The sequence below is a fragment of the Cyprinodon variegatus genome, unplaced genomic scaffold (genome assembly GCF_000732505.1).
Source record: "Cyprinodon variegatus isolate N-32 unplaced genomic scaffold, C_variegatus-1.0 Scaffold1721, whole genome shotgun sequence".
In the NCBI taxonomy this organism is placed as follows: domain Eukaryota; kingdom Metazoa; phylum Chordata; class Actinopteri; order Cyprinodontiformes; family Cyprinodontidae; genus Cyprinodon; species Cyprinodon variegatus.
This window is the reverse complement of record NW_015152174.1, coordinates 39,473-39,804: the sequence shown is the minus strand read 5'-3', so window position 1 is coordinate 39,804 and position 332 is coordinate 39,473.

Sequence of the window (332 nt, the reverse complement as noted above, 5' to 3'; positions counted from 1 at the left end):
AAGCCCTATAAAGGGTTAATAGTGGCTAAAATGTATATAAAGAGCTAAATAATGTTCTATAATTAATACCAGTATTAACAGCTTTAGTGTTTTTAGAGGATGGAAAAGAATGAGATTAAAAGAAGCAGAAATATGTTTTAAGAGACATTTTTCTTTGAATTAGTCTGGAAATGATCTGTTTTAATATTATTTTGAAAGATAAAAATACATGAATTATTTATCGTTTAAGATGGCAACTAATTTCCTATTCAAGATTTTTAAAAAGTATTATTTGTTATATTTTGCGGCTCTAAACATCTCTTACTGGGTTGGACTTTAGGAAAAACGTCCCT